At 38.9% G+C, this 18526-nt stretch overlaps 1 non-coding gene across 2 annotated transcripts; it reads right to left on the bottom strand.

Moving 5' to 3' along the window:
- Positions 1-599: 599 nt before the first annotated feature.
- LOC102063597 (uncharacterized) lies at positions 600-18526 on the bottom strand. Of its 2 annotated transcripts, XR_012583025.1 has the most exons (8): positions 17688-18526; positions 17381-17581; positions 14901-15770; positions 11572-11824; positions 9765-9992; positions 9004-9137; positions 4324-4444; positions 600-3207 (listed from the first exon to the last, which is right to left on the bottom strand). It is a non-coding gene; the product is annotated as an uncharacterized LOC102063597 (transcript). The 2 variants fall into 2 exon arrangements; XR_012583026.1 differs by lacking the exon at positions 4324-4444.

The following is an 18526-nucleotide window of genomic DNA, read 5'->3' as shown; positions in this document are numbered from 1 at the left end:
GCCAGGAATGACCGATCCCAAACCAGCCCTGCCCCTGAACTCGGGCAGCAGCTCCTGCAAGGACACCAGAGCCAACTTCCAGTCTCGGCTCTGTCTTCTTTTGTCCAGGATCCTTTTGAGGTCAGTTCTCCCAAATTTCAGGACGCAGCTCATTCTAATTGACCCATCACTTCCACAAGGTCACATCACATTTTAGCATCATTGAAGCTACTCTTGTGTCAAGTCTGTTACATTACAGAGCCAAAATTCTAAAAGAATGTATCCAAAGGCCTGGTTTTACTCTTTCTCTGCATTTTATCTGCTGGGTCTGTGAAAACTGTATTTCCTCACACATTAACTATTTAAAGCACAGACAATTTCAGCTTGCAGAGGAAACTCAGAATGCAAGTTTCCTGTTCTTTCTCAAATAACTGAATTATCTCAGAACACTGTTACATAATGCTACAGAACACTCCAGTATTATCTGTTTCAGACATGAATAATTCCTCTCTATTTAACAACTCTTCCACAATTAGTAAATTAAAATATTTTAAATTTGGCATCTGTTCAGAATATGCATTACTTTAAAATATATTAATACATATCTATTGGTCCAAAATATGTGAGTAATGTAATGAAATTAAATTATCTCTGTAAAATACAAATCAGAATAGGGATGCAAATATTTGCATTTGCATAGTTATGCAAACTCTTAATCATGAAGAACAATCACTGCTGTAGAAAAGCATAAGGCCACTAGGATTGGCTCCTGAGGAGGTCAAAGCATTCTTTCTTCATTTCCAAAATGACACATTCATAGCTTCTAACTACTGAAATAATAATTTGAAAGTTCACAGATAAAAATATCTTTTATTACTACATTCACATTCCACTCTATGTAGTCTGATTTTTAGATGTCAGCACAGAATGAGTCAGCTTTGTTATTAACAATTCAAATGAACAATATATATTCAGCAAATTGATCAAGGAATTTAAACAACTTCTAAAATTAATTTTAACCAAGCAATCTGCTGCTTAGAATTTATAACACAAATGGAAACAACTCAACAAGAATAAAGTTAACAATATTATTTAAGCAATTATAATGAACAAAAGTATTCTCAAGTCCTGTCACTTGTAAGAACGAATGAACTTCCTGAAATTTTACCAGCATGAAAACAGACACAGAGCAATCAATATGAGACTTTATGAACACTGAAGTAACAGATCTGCAATGGAGGGACAGAATCAATAAGGAACCTAAATTAATTCAAGCCTTCTGACTTTTCAGGGTTTGCTCAAAACTGAAGGAGGTTTCTGTTATCACAGTGGTAATTCCTGTTCGTGTGTTTGACTGAGATGATTGATGAAGATCTTAGTGAGGCCTTTGGTGCGGTCTCTATAAATGGGATTATTTATTTAAGGCTGCAATTATCTCCTGCTAATCCCAACATCCTCTCTTGTCTGCTCACTGAGCACAGAGACACTGGGGACACTGCATGGCCCAAAGCTCCTGGCACTGCTCTGGTCACAGAACAGCTGCTGAATTTAACAAGTTACCCTAGAACAGGCATGTACATGTCCCCAAGAGCAGGATAAAGGTGCTATGTTAATAAACTAACTGGCAAAAACTTAACGTTTCATTGTTTCATTTTTCGAAGTAAAAAAAGTTAAAAGTTGTAGTTGCTGTGAGCCTGCAGCTCACCTGGGATGCACAGCACAGGAATTCTGTCCCTGCCCACACCAGCAGAACCTGCAACCACAGCCTGCCCAACCTGCAGACCCAAACCACTTCAAACTGGTCAAATTCCACACCATAATGAAGTTAAACACAGATGTTAATCTTGAAGTTGGCATCCCAATTAAATTCAGTTGTTACATGACTTAATATAATTAATATTTGTTAGTTATGCTGGCACTTACTTATAATGAAATGTAACAGAAGAATAGCAGCATTAAAGATGAATATTTAAAAAGTATTTAAGATTTTATGAGGCTCCCAAGTATTAATTATAAATGACAAAAAATCCAGGGTGAACAGAGCATAAATGGCAATTTTGATCATTGTAGTGAATCAGAAAAATTAATAGTACTTACTGTAATGACTTTAGTAATCATTAAGAGTTAAACCCAGTAGTTCTTATAACCTAAGGAAAGTTACAGAATTGTATTTGACAGTTAAATTATTTTCTGATTTTTAAGTGTACTATAAACATGAACTTTCCTAAGTAACACAGTTGTGCTTTATTGAAGATCTAATTAATTGGGTGTGGTGTGGATCTGGTGCTAAATGGAGGATCACAAACTTACATAGGAACACTTGCAAGGCTGGTTAAAGAGAACAGATCCCACCTGCATCCAAAAAAGAATCAGCTTAAGGTCACAAAGGTTTCACATTCCCAGAATGTGGATTCTTCCACACTTCTCTGCCACCCTGCTCCTTCTTCATTTTTGCCATGCAGTTCTGTTTCCCCAGCTAAGTGAGCTGAGAAAAACTCAGACAAAAGATTAGTTTCTAATTACCAGCAGTATGAGGCATAAAAAATGGTGCTTTTCCACTAAATTGTGTCACGCATTCTATTGCATCATGAATTCGATTAGAAACTAAAGTGTTTGCAGAAAGGCGATTTAGTAAATGTACCTTGTACTAAAAAATCATTGCCTTTCATGTGCTTACCTCAGCAAAGTATAAGCACTGAAATTCAGGCAGCTCTCAGTGATACTGAGGGATAAACTTGCCTCAGATCTGTCTGCACTTCTGTGAGTAAAGCTGGCAAAAAACCAATGAAAGGGGAAACAACCAATCTATTCTTTAATAAATAACTCTGAAATTAGCTGATTTTTGCCATTCTGTTATTACCTGTATGTAATAAACCAGGTGAAAGTTGCCTCTAATTTTCATAATTTGCAATGGTATTTAGGTCACGCAGTAGAAACTGCAGCCAGAAGAAACATGAGCACATGAGAAGGGCTTCAACAGCTTCCAACCAGCATCTTTTCCACCTTTCTAACTGGAGGTAGTGCCACACTTTGAGTTACAACTACTGAGAACAAGACCAGTCTGTTTGTGCATTGTTTGTCCATCATGCTGAGGATCCATTTACTGAGCTGCTTCTGCTCTGTGTTCCCTTGGAGTTGCTGTTTCTGTCCCATCTGAAACAGGAACAATCTCACTGGCACAATGTTCATTTTTCACAGTAGAATCATCTGGGAATAATTTCAGGGCAACTTTGAAAAAAAAAAAAAAATTAAATATTGGGATGATTAATCAGAAAGACAAGTAAATATTTCAATAAATTTAACAAGTATGCAATTTAATTTAGTGGAGAAAATGCTGCCAATATGTAACTAAAGCACATCTTTTATCTTGCACTTTACTTGGGGAATGAATTTATCTTCTGTTGAACATTACATTACAAGCCATGTTACTGAGTTTGGTATTCTCATCAGAGGAAAACTAAGCATTTTTTAACTGGAAATTTAATTATCATAGGCGTGCTTTTTCTTTTTTAAGTATTAGCAACAGCAAATCACTGACAGCCCCAGTCTCACAAGTCATCATCTGCAAAGCCACACTGAGGATCCCACAGGCCCCTTCAAATTGTTCAAGTGGACAGTGATATATTTAAATACTTGCAAATGTCAGTTTTGGGGAAAAACCTTCTGAAACAGCACAGAAATTTCTAGGTTTTGTGTGAGTCAATTAATGAACTGAATATTTGCATGAACAACATCTGAAGACACATTATCACAGCCCTAGAAAATCAAGCTTTCAGATGAAGGTATTTACAAGATATCAAAAAGAAATTGTTTGCATGTAGGAAAACATTAATAAGCAGCAAAATCTAATTACTGCAAAAACATAAACACTGCAGCTGTAATACTTCTCTCTAACCATACCATTACAGCCTCACCAGTGAAAACAGAAGTGTCAATGCTAATGTAAACTCAGCTGCTGATATATATTCATTAGATTCAGAAAAGCTCCAACATTTTTTCTTCTTACCACATCAAATTTTCTCTCAGTGCAGATACAATCTGATACAAAGGGTGAGGTTTAGGGACACCCAGGCCTAAGGTGCATCTCCATTCTTGTCTCTTGCTCCACAAAGATCATCTGAAAGCATTGCTGAAAAGGGAGGTTAGGGCAGGGATGGTACCAGTGCAGAGACCCCACTCACACAACAAGAATTTCTGACACACAATAAAGCCTATTCTCAAGTATTCTTCCATTATTAGCTCCACTGTGAAACAGCAATTAAGCAGCAGGGAAGATTCAATGCCTTAGCCTTTTAGTCTTGATTCTAATTTACATGATTAAATCCTAACTTAGTCACTGATTACCTTCTGCCTTAGCACGCTTCGGGTTCTCATGGATTTTATTTTTGCCTTTCCTTCCTTTTCTGGGTGTAGCAGTTTTTGCCCTCACCAATCCACGATTTTCAGCATGCTTACATATATTACTCTGTTAGCATAATGAAGAACAAATATATCAATCAAATCTTAATCTATGTAAGCAATTTAACAGACACAAAGCAAATATAGTTCTGACAGACAAATTCTGGAACGCTAAGTGGAAGACTGACTTAGTTAACAACTTCCATAAAACTCCTGAAGATTTTCCAGAATATATTAAAATTCTGCTTTAAAAGAACATTGCCATTTGGTGGGTATAAAATAAAATTTATCATTTTCTGCTTCCTGGAGAAGCAATAAAGTTTCACATGTAAAATCTGTATGTGGAAAAAGGGTCACATTTACTTTAAAGTGTCCACAGTTAAGCCAAAATGAGAATATGTTCTCATTGCATATGGTTTTGAAGTGAATAATAATTTCTTACTTTCCTTGCTGAATGGGTTCTAGCTATCCTAAAAGTACTCTTTAAAATAAATTTTTCAGTTCTGACTGAATTTAGTCAGAATTCAGTCACATTTCAGGCTCAAATGCTACATTTTCAGGTACTTCTGGAAACTTAAAATCATATATAGGTTTTTTTCTTACTGGTCAGCTCTATTTTCACCAACACTTCTTCTGAAAAACCAGAGGGTCACAGTGCCACAGGCATCAAGCAAATCATAAAACAGAAAAAGCTAAATATTTGCTACTTTGCATTTTAAACAAATTAAAACATCAACCACAAGATGTCACCACATCTCCTTGCAGGAGAAATTTACCTGTAAACCTACAAATACATTTTACTCAAAATATTGTGATAATTGAAGTCAGCTATAAGATATTTGGTGAAATTTTGGGAAAATGAGAGATTTCACCTCTACTTAGCTCTATATTATGTTGTCAGTGTTTTCCTTTAGACTCACCCAAATCACTTTTTCAAGAAAGGAAAGCACTACAATGTGGACATTGGTGTTTTGGCCCATTTTCTCCATGTTTCTGTAACACATGGATTTTCATGGTGCCTCTCTGAGCGAATCTGGCCTGGCAAACATAACACTCATAGCATTTTTTATTAAAAAGAAATTAAAATAGGATATGCTTAGAAACTCTACTTATTTAATATAAATTCAAATTCCCACAGAATTCAACATCCATGTTCTAACAGCAACAGTCTCCCGATCAACCAAAAGTTAATATTAGTTGACAGTGCACAAAAGGCCAAACAAGTCTCCAGAAGTTTACATAACTGATTGCAACACAAAATCTTGGCTTTCTGAGTCCACAAGTCAAACTGCTGAAGCATAAAGCCTTTCATATAATTCTAAACTAGGAATAAGGAATTATTTTAAATTGTCATCTATTCTTCCTTGAATACTTCATGTACAAAAATGCAGAATTATCTTCAAATATGCAAGGAGAGAAAGTAAACAGCAGTAAAACATCATGGTAAGAGTGACACACCATCAGCCATTGATAATGGTGAGGAGGGAAATTCGGAAATTATTTTCTTGCCTTTCCTCCCCAAAAAGCTTCATCAGGTGTGAGTACCATTAAAAATTACATCAACACTGGCAACTGGCACAGCTTTGAACCAGCTCCAGACTGGTTCTGTGGAAAAGTCCCTGCCAGGAGTGGGTAACACTCTTGAACTCTTCCAGTTGGACTCTTGTGGTTGATTCTCATAAAAAAATAATTCACTTTAATTGCACCAAACTGTCTCAAGATATGAACCAATGCGTGACAAGTGCAGATATTTGGAAAATTTGATTCAAACCACGCTGTCACACTCTGATTCAACCTAAAACATTAATCAGAGCACAAATTGCATATCATAATTGAGCCAAGTTAAACCCTGAAGTACAGGATTGATACCCACTGCCCCTGAGATGACTTGCATGTTACAGAGCTATGACAAGAACACACTGCTTTCAATCTTAAAGCAATTTAATTCTTTGTTGACCAAATTGGTTGCTGGCAATCTGGGGTCACAACAATATGTTCTGAACAGAGAGTTAAAAATCTCTCATAGATACCTCTCCAAATAAAATCAACTAATTGAGAAATGAAAGAGACAACTTGACCCACAGAAAATGAAATATTTCATGAAATATTTCTCTAATATAAAAGAAGTTTAGGAGGAACAGCAAGACTAACTACTGGGATTCCAACTGCCAAATCCAGATCACTGAAAGAGAACATGTTTTTACTCCAAATCGCAAATTTAAAAAGGGCTAATTGTGAGGCTGAAATAAAATTGCTCTATGAATATTAAGGAGCTGAGGCCCTGGGCTTGATCCCTAGCCCAGAATCCCACCTGTGTGAGTTAACACGTGCCTCTCCAGTTTGCAGGCACCTTTGCTGGCATGGCTGCACAGGTGGCAGGGGAAGGGCCGCTCTTGTTGCAATCTTCGCTGCAGTGTTGTTCTCATCTCTCAGGGGCTCCTCTTGGGCTCTTGACCCACCCCTATTTATCTCAGTTACCTTCACGAGCTACAGCTGCTGCCCAACTAAGGACCCTGCAGCTGCAGCTCGTTTGGAGTAACTTGGAACCACACAGATCCCACAATACAACATATATTCAGGCCCCCACATTTCCCCCCTTTTCTTTTAACAATTATACGATTACAATACACATACAGTCCCAGCTCTCAGGCTGCCACAGCTCTCGGCTGTCCGGGGGATTCCATACCTTCTTTCAATGTTTGGTTGTGTGTTCTTCCTCACACGGGGCACCAGTTGTTGCAATCTTCGCTGCAGTGTTGTTCTCATCTCTCAGGGGCTCCTCTTGGGCTCTTGACCCACCCCTATTTATCTCAGTTACCTTCACGAGCTACAGCTGCTGCCCAACTAAGGACCCTGAAGCTGCAGCTCGTTTGGAGTAACTTGGAACCACACAGATCTTACAATACAACATATATTCAGGCCCCCACACGCTCTCCCGTGTGCGAGCGAATGCGGCGCCTCATCTTGCTGGCCTCAGACAGAAAGGAGGGATTTCCTAAAGCAACATCTACATTAGAGATGCATTTAATTAAAATATAAGCTATTTTACATGCTGCACCTACTGCAATTTAAAACGTTGTATTAAACCCAGAATTAGCACTCTCACATTTGTGTTTTTCCCTGCACAATCAGCCTGTTGTGGCTTTAGGACACTTCTGCACTCTTTCCCCATATTGTCTTACTTTCCTATTTAGGGTCCACATTAGCAAAATGGGAAATTTTATAATAAAAACAAACAAAGATAAAATTTTAAAAAGAGGATACCTACTACTGTCAGGCTCCTTGGATATACCAAACATGAAATTCTTTGAAAACACTCAGGAAAATAAATGAAAGACCAAACTCATTATCCAGAGTCTATTCACCTTCAAGTCCCAATGAAGCACTTTAGTTACAAAGTTTAATTCAATTCTAATTTTAAGCTGTTTTTCTGATATGTTCTGCATAAATATTGTAGGTATGTGATTAGGAGTTATCAACTGTTCAGTTCCTCCATTTACGAACACAATTAATGAATTCACTGCTAGATTTTTTCAAATCTACACTACTATTCACTTAAATAAAATTAAACATGACTGCCAACCTTTGATACACAAAAGTCAAATAATCTGCATGGCAGTGCTGGAGAGCTCTTTCAGCTTTCTTCATTCAGGTAAATCTTACAAGAATGTGAGTTCTGTAACAGCAATGAATGCTGAATAGCTCCTTACTGAAACAAGGGAAAGAATAGGGTAATTTAGTATCAGCTGTCAGGCTTTTTAAAGATGCAAGCTATCAAAAATCTAATTATTAAGATAAGGTGCATGGAATAAAGTTCAGGATTGCTTACAGCTGGACACAGCACAAATTCAGATATTGAACATCCACTAAACTGTGACAGTGATTCAATCACAGGTGCATTTCTAAAAGCCTGTGCACCCAATTCAATTGCAATTTCCAAGTGCACCCTTAAGCAGACTCTAAGGTATTTTATTCTAGATGGAGAAAATTCTAGAACTGGAAAAAACCCATACATCATCAAATATATAAACAGAATACATGAACTTCTTTTTAGACATTAGCTAGTACTGTCCTACAGTACATGGAACGTAGTGGAAATGAGGACCAAAAATGCTTTTGTAGGACCAAAATCACACAAACACATTGTCTAGCACCAATTTTAGAATAAAAAAAGAGAAAAAGCTCTTATAATGCAAATAGCTAAAAAACCCCTAAATAATTGTATGAGTATTATTTTGGAGCAACACATTTGCAAATACTAGCTGGACAAATAAGGCTTCCAGGAACTCAAGTTACTTGTTCCTTTTTTTCAGGATGACGGGGATGAAAAGATGTGCACACAAATGAAATGTAATGCAATGTTATGAAATGTAATGTAATGAAATGAAATGTAATGAAATGTAATGAAATAAATGCATGGCACCACACAGCTGTAACCATCAGCCACCTTGCAGTAACTCTGCAGCACCATTACAGATAAACACAATCCATCAGCGTGTCCAGGGCCATCAGCAGAGCCTGGACTTCTCATGGTTAAAAATCTGGGCAAAAATTGTATGTACATTAAAATTCTAGCACGTGAAAACCTTCACGCCCTCCCAAAAGATTCAGTAAGGCTGTACTCACTTCCACACTGGAGTATTCACATATTGTGCACTTGAAAGGCTTCTCCAAAGTGTGCTTGTACCTCCTGTGTCATGCAAGTTCCCCTCAGGTCACAAAGGCTGTGTCAAACTCACTGCATTTATGGGGTTTGTTCCCTGCAACAATGCATGTGAGACTTTTATTCAACACCACAGCAATTTGATTTGTCTGCCTTACATCAACATGCAAAATTTTTTAATAAAACCATATCTGATATTCTGATTTTTTACATACTATAAAACATAGAATGATTTGGATTGGAAGGCACCTTAAAGCTCATTTTGTTCTACTCCATGCCATGGGCAGGGACACCTTCCACTGTCCCAAGTTGCTCCAAGCCCTGGTCAACCTGGCCTTGGGCACTTCCAGGGATGGGGCAGTCACAGCTTCTCTGGGCAGCCTGTGCCAGTGCCTCCCCACCTTCCCAGCAGAGAATTTCTTCCCTATATATGTACACAGTAAGTTTATTATAAATACAATTTATCACTTTGCTTCATATGTTTATATAGCTAAATGAAAACATCACAGAAAATTCTATTCTGCATGTAGGAATGCAGCACAGCTGAAATCACTGTTCAGCTGACAAGAATTGTTAGAATGGCATTAACAAAATAACAAATACACACAACACAGAGTTCCTAACTACAGACCATGTCTTCTCAGTGCGGAACGCCACAGAAAATCAGAGGAATTTCTGAGCATAAAATGATCACAGAACAGAGCTCCAAGGCAGAGCCACTTGCCTGCTCATCAGTTTTGAAGGCAGTATGTAACACAGCATTTTCAGGCCCTGGGTACCTGTGTGTGTGTTACATGGCTGTGCAGCAGGGCTGCTGTACGGAAGCCTTGGGGCAGAGGTGACACGCCAAGGTGACGTTTCTCATCCGAATGGGTTTTCAGATGACGCCCAAGACTCCACAACTTCACTGAGGTGAACGTGCAGAAAAAACAGTTGAAACTTGTATTTTCTCCTGTTGGAACAAAGACACATTTACGCTGTACATGCCACAAAATAATGACTTTACTTTTTTAAAAAATGGTACTAATTTCTAAAGAGTCCCTCTAGTCTGGATAAAACTACGAACTTCTACATCAAAGGATTCATTAAGTGATTTGCCCCCAAAATTGTGTTAATTGCTGGTGATACAGTTGAGAATCTAATCCCAGGAAACCTAACTCCTACCCTTGCCCTCACCACCAAGACAGGATGAGATTTCCTCTCTAAGTACCATCTTTAAGACTTACAGCCTGTGCAACAAACTTCTTGATAACAACTGTGTAATTAGCACTAATTAAATTTATGCAAAGATTTGGAAATGGCAGGTTAAGCTATTCCCAGCTCTCTGGTGCTCCTGAATCTGTGCATATAAAGTGCATATAAAAAAATCATGATGTGAAAGCGTCTTTAAAATTACTGGTTGAATTTGAGGGGGAAAAGTCAGTTCTGTGGAGAAGTCATAGATTAAAGTTCGAGGCACAAGAGTAATGAATTTCTTTTGAGAGTAACAAGTTAAGATTAAATGTGCAACACTTTTAGTTATGAAGAAGATCTGAAACTGTGAAATGGCAAATACGTCATATTTGAAGAGTCTTTCCAGAACAGTTGTCTCAGCTCCCAAGTGTGCTCTCTGTAATGATTTTCATGCTGAGACCAAAATGCATTTCATACATTGCTTTATACCACACAGAGATGCGCAGATAACACTTCACTTCAGTAAAAGCAAACAAAACCACTTTATTGTCATTTGTTCATTGTGGATTCATGCCCACACAAAGGAACATTGTTAGCTTTGTTAAAACTGCTCAAACGTGTTTCCTATAAAGGCTGTAACTGAACCAGGGGACATCAACAATTTGTACAGTTCCACAGAGAGGCCCAGCCAAGATACCTGAACTTCCAGATACAACACACACATTTACAGACTCAACATCATTGATGTCATCCAATTTTTACAGTACACACACAGTTTCTAGGGAAACAGATGCTTATCTGTTCTTTTCTGAGTCAGTCCCTAACTTCTGTAACATACTTTAAGGTTTCTAACATCTTAAATCAGCCATTTTCTATTACTCTTATTTAGGCTTTGCTGACAGGTATTGATTGATAAGTGCCCACCACCCTCTGCTGGCAATGTGGAACCACTCTAAGCTCAACCATAAACCCTCAAACAAGCACATTTTGAAGCTGAATGAGTGGATCAAGACACTAAATAAATTACTAGGTTTATTCAAAGACACTTATACAATATTAACTTTGAAATCTCCCTGGAGGTTTCAAACACCACACACTGTTCAAAAGACCATTAATTTCTAAATGCCATCCAAAATGTCTCTCCTGAACACAAGGCAGATGACATCAGCCTGAACAAGAGCTTCAAGCACTTAGGGCTGAAGGTATTATTTCTTCTTCCAAATTTCCACAGACTTTTACTTAACCTAATCTAAGCAATTACCACTGTGAATATTTAATGCAAAACTTCAACCTCAGTTCAAAATCTTACTTTACATGTCTTATTTAAAAATTAACTACAAAGATTATTAACTTTTTACCTTTTTCCTGTTGTGGAGCACCAGCCTCAAATTTTAGATTCTTGAGATTTCTTACAACTGTTTGTTCTGATGCAGCTGGATATTCCTGCTCTTTACTTTCATTGAAAGAGTCTGACAAATCATCACCCCCTTTGCAGCTCTGACTCTTTGTTTCCCCAACAGTGGAAAAAACTTCCTTTCCTTCCCCCTCTTCAGATGGTCTCAGTTGCTGGATGTTATTTTCAGATGCAATGGCATCATTATCTCTGTTAATCTATTAAAAAAAATGTTTTACAACTTTTTCAATTAAAGGCAAATCAACTGAGCTGTCAACAAAATGCAAGCCACCAATTTGCTCTGATTTTCAGTCTTACATGTGATGGACAAAATTTGCACTTGGCATAGAGCAGCCTAACAGGTAAGTTACAATTAAGTAAGAATAATTACTAAAATTATGTCCTCTCTCTTCAAAATTTTATATAAAATTTCAGAGCAGTTTTTATAAACTGCTTTTCAAAGCAGTTTTTATATTTTATATAAAATTTTCAGAGCAATTTTAAGATTGCAGCACTGAGAACACAGAAACACGTGTATATTTATTTTTTAAAGAAAACATTTAGAATTTCATTTCAGTATACTTTTAAAAGGAAATGAGAAGTATGCTCTGCTTTTTAAACAAATTTAGGACTTTTGCAGGCTAATTGTAATGCCTTCTCTGTCACACACCAATGAACCAGGCTGTGATACTCTTGCCCTTCTCGGTCACTGCGGGCGGGTCCCCTCGGGCTGTTGGGTCCCCCTGGGCTGTTGGGTCCCCCCGGGCTGTTGGGTCCCCCTGGGCTGTTGGGTCCCCTCGGGCTGTTGGGTCCCCCTGGGCTGTTGGGTCCCCCCGGGCTGGCCCTCGAGGGGAGGCAGCAGGGAAGGGGCTCAGCACCTGCCGTGCACCTCGGCACGGCCGCCTCTGCCATCCTCTGCCTCCCTGTGCCGCTCCCTCAGCAGCAGCTGGGGTGGGAGCCCACTCCTGGGTAGCAGCTTTGGGGAACAGCTGCTTCTCACCTGTTAATTCCCTCCAAAACACAAAGCCCCGAACCTGCAGAGGTTTCCCTCCCAATGATCCAGGTGCCCGATGCTCCTTGGTCCCCATGCATGGCAAGTGCTGTCAGAGCAGCTGCCGTTTTCTCACCCTCTGGGCTAGCAAAAATGAAGATCTCCGAGCCTTAATTGTAGGCCCTTAACCTTCTGCTCCCACTTGGCTGGAGACCGCGGGGCTGAGCTCAATTGGTTTCTCCACTCGGGGAATATCTGAAGCACTTGCCGTGTTTCTGTGGCGGAAAGCCTCCAGCCGGGAGCCCGGCGCTGGAGTGCCGCTGAAGGGCCGCCTGATGCTGCCGCCACACAAGTGCTGTACAAAATTGGCTCAAGTGGCTTTGCAGAGGCAGTGGAGCGATGTACAAGCATCGTTACGCTGTTCCTTAGGCCAGGATTGGTTATTCAGCGAGAACAAGTTGAAATACTTCTTTCTCCAAAGGCATTGTGAAAATGTCTTTGAGGTAAACTTGCACAGTTTGAGTGACTTAACATTTAATCTTGTGTACCCTTCCAGACTAGTAATTTCCAGCCATCAAACATTCTATAAAACCCACTTACTTTGAATACGCTATTATATGTCAGTGCAGACGACAGATTTGGAGCTTTACCTCTAAATATTAGCTCTGTGCATTGCAGGGTACAGTGCATTGCACAGGGACTGCAGCCCAGTGTAGTCCGGATCCTGTTAAACTGAATTACCAAACACGAATCAAAGCCCCAAACCAAGTGGTGGCTTTCCTTGTCTGTGGAAGTAACCCAGTACAACTGGCATTTGTGAAAGATCTGTAGCACAAACAACAGCTCACACAACTACCCTCAGATTAGTTGGGGTTATTAGACCTCATCCTCAGAGATATCAACTGAAAATCTCATAAACACCCTTGACAACAGCCACTCCTATCCACAGTTCTGTAAAATCTTATACCGAGAAATAATACAACATGTTTACATTTAACTACTGCAGGTTAGTCATAACTATTCTACTGCTTGGAATCAACACAAATCCAAAGCCATTATTTAAGGCTGAATGTCTATTCCAGCAATTTAGTGCTGATATTTTGGTTAGACACCACATTATTCATCACCCACAAATCCACAGGCTCTCAAAACTAAAGAACAGGATGCAGAGTACACAATTTATTCACATAATTAGGCTGCCAGTAACTGTGGCCAGAGATTTTACTTCTTACACATTCCTAAATCTTTTCAAGTTGCTCTGTTACTGTGCAATTATGATAGTTGAAGGGCACTGTAGGAAAAAAGTTGTTATAATAGTACACCATCCTTTAGGTTGTTTTAATGAGGTTTTCTGCACTTCAGCAGTCATCAACTTCTAAGAGCTGTCCTGCCTTGCACTTCTGCATTATTAATACCAGCACCATCCATGCAGCTACAGTAAAGGTCTGTCATTATTTCCATTTTTAACCGGTATTTCCAAGGATTTATAGCCCAAATGCAGAATAGCCCTTCAGTTCCTTTTTTGCTGAATTTAAAGGAACCATTTGGATCAGCAATCTACAAATTCAGCCAGTTTCTGAGTAGGTTTTGACACACTAGAGGTTAACAGCTCCATAATGGCCATTATGGTGTGTTGTGTGAGCAGTCTCCAGTTACTGCTGCTGCTGCATTGTCTATCTCTAGCTGCAATCAAGCTTCTACCCACTCCTCTGGGAGTCTGGTTCCTTCTAACACATCAACAGCCTGCATGAAAAGTCTATCACGAAAGAATAGAGATGTATTTTGCATTTTAAGTCATAATTATACTTTGGGGGGTAAACGTTCAAAATGAATTATTGTTTGTTAGGAGTGTTTCATAAGGAGCAAAAGGAATTTAATGTAGGCACATTTTCTTGTGCTGAAGTAACATTACATAAAGAAACAAAATTCAGCCACAGAATTGCAGATAAATTACTGATAGGAATCTACTAGTGCATGAAAGTGAGTACATGGACAAGTAAAATCCTCAATCAGCAGAGTAAATTTCCTTGGCTGCACTAAGGAAACACAGCAAACTTTGTTCTGATCTGCGGTTTTCTACCCAAGTATAAACAGTGCAACTGATTTTTCAAAGCAAAATACTGGGTTATCTGTTCAGATTGTCAGTCTTAAATCTGAATAATGTCTTTTATAATATTTAAGATGTTTAATGTGTGTTAGGTGGAGCCGATTTTTTAAAAAGCTCCATTACCATATACATAAAGCATATTTGACCTTGAATGTAGTTCAAGGTTTGCTTCCCTTACTGTGTTTTAGAAACTCACTTTGGATGACTGCAGAGGCTGTTTATCCATCCTCCCTGGCGATGCTTTGCACCTCCATCACAGGTTCCAAACTGCAGTCCTCCGATGCCAATGCAAGGATTGCCATCAATTTAACAGGGCTTGGAATTAGGCCCAGAATAGATAACTATGTGAAGCAATGACAGTGGGATTTATTTACACATTTTTGACCTGTCCACAAACTGTAGAGTAAATCAGGAATGCTGCAGTGCACTTGAAAGAGAAAAATGAAAAACAAAGAGACCAGAGCATAGAACCCCAAAAAAATAGGTTCAAATTTAACCTCCAATGCTCATAATTGTTTCATTTATGACACTCTGCCTTGTAGCTGAAACCTCCATTCTTCTCCAGAACATGACTCCTGTTAGTCTAGGAGAAAACCCAGTCTTTGTTGTGACTTATTTTGACAGCTTTAATATCATTTTCCACCTGGCATCTGGAAAGTTTTCCATTTTCACTTTCCACCAATGTCTCACTTTTGTTTCCCAGCGTGTGTCGCGTTCGCGCCGCACCTGTCAGCGGTGTGTGCGCCTTAGCGCCGCCAACACGCACGCCTCCCCTCTCCTCCCACCCCAGGGACAAGCACTACCTTCAGCACCTCTTTTGCAGTGAGATATTGCCCCTCTCCATAATGACAGCACCAGATAACCTCCTTCACGCCATCACCTGCTTCGGAGAAAGCGGAGATGCTTTTGCAATCATCTAATTCATCTGGCTCCTTGAAATGTTGCTCAGGTCTTGAAGCTGTCACTAAATGGTTGAAGTCTCTTTGCTGTATTTTTTGGTGCTCCTTGCTCCTTTGGTGTCCCACTTTCACAAATATGAAGCATTTCTTCAGAGACCACCAGAAACCTTAATTTAAAAAAAAAAAAAGCAAGCACATCAGCTAATGAGTGAGATTAAAAGTTATGTTCTTTTTGATGCTGTTCTAAGCAACTGAATCTTGCAGATTCAGAATTAAGTCAGTGCTTCAGTGCTGGCCTGGAATATTCTCAGGAGAAAATAAACAGTTTGATCACTTGGAAAGAAGAATATTATTAATTTTTTTTTTTCCCCCAGACCTCTGGTCCGGAGATGGAAGTTACAGTTCATTTTAGCAGACATCACTTAGGATTTAGATCTGACTTGGATTTCTTGCCTGCCCCAAAGAACACAATTCTCTGCTTCTTATTGCAGCAGTCATATGAAAAACTAGTGAGATCTCAGACCCAGGAGCATCAGAACATACAGTCCTACTTGTTTCCTTGCTGAATCCCCAAAGCAGAGAGAAGATGGGAGCAGAGCAAAGCAAAGCCAGATGGAAATCATGCTGGAGGGTATTGATTGACTAGTGTCTAGGCAGGCTATAAATTACCACTTCTCATGCAAAGAGGAGGGTGAGCAGAGCTGCAGAGCTGTCTCAGGGCACAGTGCTTGGACTGTGCTGTTCATGCAGGATCAGCTAAATTCGGGTTGTGCCTAAGGCACAGGGAAAGCCAGCCTTTGCTCTCCCTCCAGTGCTCATCTTGACTTGTTGGAGACAAATCATCTCTGTAAATATGAGTGATTCTTGCAGCAGAACAAAAGCAACTCTTATTAAATTAAAAGACTTAATGCTTTCAAGTATTGTCTATGGTCTTAAAATCCTGCTCCATACTGTAAATGATTATAATTATATAGCATGACAAAAAACCAAGACCTAACAGAGCACAAATGTGGGTTATATAAAAGGGGAAGTACTTAGCATAAGCTTATTGGAGCTGAAAGTACCAGGGATGATTGATTGCTTAGGCACAAGTCAGGGAAGTGGTCTAAAAATTATTAACCATAATTGCAATTTGTCTATTAACTGTTTCATCTAACATTATGATATATTTAGAAACAATAATACACAATTTGCTCCTTGTGGCAAACAGCAGAGCTGCGTGCCTGGATCTGTTTGGAAGAAGGATGTTTATTGGGAAGCATATCACTTATTCCATTTCAAAAGACATTAGTGTGGTTATGTAGTTAACTACACCTCAGTGACTTCCACTGTTTTTACAGAATACTCTTTAATCCAACAGATAGCAAAGAAAGTTTTTAATATGACTTGCCTTAGTTACTTATTACAGGTTTCTGTTGCTGTTTGTGCAAGGGTGGAAGAGTTAAAGGTTTAAAAGGCAGAAAGTTTTCCTCTTGTTTTGACTAAACTAGGGGAAACGTGCTGGAGCTGTGCAGAATTTGATTGCCAAACACAGATAGAAGATACACAGTGAGAAAAGATAGTAAAGGTTTAACCCAGCTGATGTAAGAAACAAACTCCAAGGATGCCCATGTTTCCTTCTTTTATCAAAGCACTGTTAATCTTTAATCAGGAAAACAGTTCTGAGAATAGCTCTTTGTGCACAGCTGAACCGACACGAAAACTTAGAAGTTAATAGGATCACTGAAGAATGAGACTATTAAATTATTGTCCTAATAAATCTGTGAGTGACACGTACAAACCCAGAGGAGTTCAAATTCTGCTTCCACGTGGATGTGCAGCAAGTCCAGGTTAAACCTTGCAAAATCAGCAGTAAGGAGGCAGTTGGTGGGTTCAGAAGAGCATTGGGTTCCTGTGCACTTCTTTCCAGCTCAGATAACAAATCCTCTTGGGCATTAAACTTTCTGAGGAGTCCAAATCAACTTCTTAATTCAAAAATCTAAAGAAATCAAGAAAATTTAAGAGAGTATTTAACAACGTGTACATTAATGTCACTTCGCTGAACAGCAGGTGATGTAGTCCATGAAATTTATCAGCAGAAATACCTTAAATCTTAGGTTTCTGCACTGCTACAGTGTTGAACCATCACTTAAAGTCCACAACCAGCTAGCCCCAGGCCTCTCCATCAGGAACTGGTAATGGAAATACGGTATAACAGGCTTAGTTGTACATCTTTTCTGCTCCTGTAAGAAACAAAGTCAATTTTATAGTCTTTGTAACTTAAACACCAAGATGAGGCAGTGTCTAGAAAGCAGATGAGAATACCTGGGTGACACGTTTTGTGAATCACAGTTATTACTCCATTCAGAGCTGCCTCTACAAACTGAAAGTCTCTTGATCTGTCATTCATACCCATCTTTTGTTTAAGATATTATGGGCAGAGAACATCTATGCTTCATCTAAAATAAAAAGGTACATAGTGCTATTTAGAGCAAATACCTGATCCTTAAAAGGTTAGCAAGTGCATGGGGGTTTTAATTTCATTTGCAGAATGCAGGATGATTGCTGTTCATTTGTACATGGTGGTTTAAACACCCATGTAAGAACCTTCTCTTTACATGAACAGTATTGATATACACATATATCCTCCTGAATCAGTAAATTTGGAGAGAGTTACAGAAGGTCAAAGATGCACACATAGCAGTCAGAATTATATCTTCCTAAAAGCATAAGAAAAAAACTCCCATGATTTCCAGGGTCCAGTTGAAATCCTGATCTCTCTACTGAGTGTTGTTTGTAGAAATAATCATAATTGTGGCATTTGTCTGGTAAGAACCATTTACACTGACCAAACAAAAGTGTCTTTACATTGAAAAGATCCCATTGTTGTCCACTGATGTTGCCTTATGCCTCTTTGAATGTTTCTGAGCAGAAATGTACAGTA

This window comes from Zonotrichia albicollis, chromosome 17, assembly GCF_047830755.1.
Source record: "Zonotrichia albicollis isolate bZonAlb1 chromosome 17, bZonAlb1.hap1, whole genome shotgun sequence".
Taxonomy (NCBI): Eukaryota; Metazoa; Chordata; class Aves; order Passeriformes; family Passerellidae; genus Zonotrichia; species Zonotrichia albicollis.
The sequence above is the reverse complement of the archived record's forward strand: the minus strand, read 5'-3'. Positions and strand labels throughout refer to the sequence as shown.